This window comes from Arachis hypogaea, chromosome 12, assembly GCF_003086295.3.
Source record: "Arachis hypogaea cultivar Tifrunner chromosome 12, arahy.Tifrunner.gnm2.J5K5, whole genome shotgun sequence".
Lineage (NCBI taxonomy): Eukaryota > Viridiplantae > Streptophyta > Magnoliopsida > Fabales > Fabaceae > Arachis > Arachis hypogaea.
In genome coordinates, this window is record NC_092047.1 from 78,805,990 (window position 1) to 78,807,896 (window position 1,907).

Consider the following 1,907-nt stretch of genomic DNA (forward strand, 5'->3'; position numbering starts at 1 on the left):
GATTCCCAGTTTCTCTATTACAGAGAGGGGCGTGAGGTTTATCCCTGACCCAAGGTCACATAGAGCCTTCTCAAAGGTCATGGTGCCTATGGTACAAGGTATTAAGAACTTTCCAGGATCCTGTTTCTTCTGAGGCAATGTCAGTTGATTCAGATCACTCAGTTCATTAGTTAACAAGAGAGGTTAATCTTCCCAAGTCTCAATACCAAATAATTTGGCATTCAGCTTCATGATTGCACCAAGGTACTTGGTAACTTGCTCTTCAGTAACATCCTCATTCTCTTCAGAAGAGGAATACTTATCAGAGCTCATGAATGGCATAAGGAGGTTTAATGGAATCTCTATGGTCTCTAAATGAGTCTCAGATTCCTTTGGTTCCTCAGAGGAAAACTCCTTATTGATCACTGGACGTCCCAGGAGGTCTTCCTCACTGGGATTCACGTCCTTTCCTTTCCTTACAGGTTCGGCCATGGTGATTAGTTCAATGGCCTTGCACTCTCCTTTTGGATTTTCTTCTGTATTGCTTGGGAGAGTACTAGGAGGAATTTCAGTGATCCTTTTACTCAGCTGGCCCACTTGTGCTTCCAAATTTCTAATGGAAGACCTTGTTTCATTCATGAAACTCACAATGGCCTTAGATAGATCAGAGACTAAGTTTGCTAAATTAGAAGTATTTTGTTCAGAGTTCTCTGTCTGTTGCTGAGTGGATGATGGAAAAGGCTTGCTATTGCTAAACCTGTTTCTTCCACCATTGTTAAAGCCTTGTTGAGGCTTTTGATCCTTCCATGAGAAATTTGGATGATTTCTCCATGATGGGTTATAGGTGTTTCCATAAGATTCACCCATATAATTTACCTCTGCTATTGCAAGGTTCTCAGGATCATAAGCTTCTTCTTCAGAAGATGCCTCTTGAGTACTGTTGGATGCAGCTTGCATTCCATTCAGACTTTGAGAAATCATATTGACTTGCTAAGTCAATATTTTATTCTGAGCTAATATAGCATTCAGAGTATCAATTTCAAGAACTTCCTTCTTCATAGGCGTCCCATTATTCACAGGATTCCTTTCAGAAGTGTACATGAACTGGTTATTAGCAACCATGTCAAAGAGTTCTTGAGCTTTTGCAGGCGTTTTCTTTAGGTGAATGGATCCACCTGCAGAAGTATCTAATGACATCTTAGCCAATTCAGACAGACCATCATAGAATATATCCAGGATGGTCCATTCTGAAAGCATGTCAGAAGGACACTTTTTGGTCAGTCCTTTGTATCTCTCCCAAGCTTCATAGAGGGATTCACCATCTTTTTGTTTGAAGGTTTGAACATCCACTCTAAGCTTGCTTAGCTTTTGAGGGGGAAAGAACTTGGCTAAGAAAGCCGTGACCAGCTTATCCCAAGAGTTCAGGCTATCTTTAGGTTGAGAGTCCAACCATATTCTAGCTCTGTCTCTTACAGCAAATGGAAAAAGCATGAGCCTGTAGACTTCAGGATCTACTCCATTAGTCTTAACAGTATCACAGATCTACAAGAATTCAGTTAAGAACTGAAAAGGATCTTCAGATGGAAGTCCATGAAACTTGCAGTTCTGCTGCATCAGAGAAACTAGCTGAGGTTTCAGCTCAAAATTGTTTGCTCCAATGGCAGGAATGGAGATGCTTCTTCCATGTAAATTGGAATTTGGTGCAGTAAAGTCACCAAGCATCTTCCTTACATTATTATTATTTTCGGTTGCCATATCCTCTTCCTGTTTGATAATTTCTGACAGGTGCTTGCTGGTTTGTTGTAATTCAGCTTCTCTTAGTTTCTTCTTCAGAGTCCTTTCAGGTTCTAGATCTGCTTCAACAAGAATATTCTTGTCCTTGGTCTTGCTCATATGACAAAGAAGAGGGCACAAAAAAATAATAATAA

The 1,907-nt window shown here is 40.3% G+C and overlaps 1 non-coding gene across 1 annotated transcript; it reads left to right on the forward strand.

Annotated features, from left to right (window-relative positions):
• Positions 1–1,230: 1,230 nt before the first annotated feature.
• On the forward strand, positions 1,231–1,338 carry LOC112731652 (small nucleolar RNA R71). Its single transcript, XR_003167421.1, has one exon. It is a non-coding gene; the product is annotated as a small nucleolar RNA R71 (small nucleolar RNA).
• Positions 1,339–1,907: the final 569 nt, after the last annotated feature.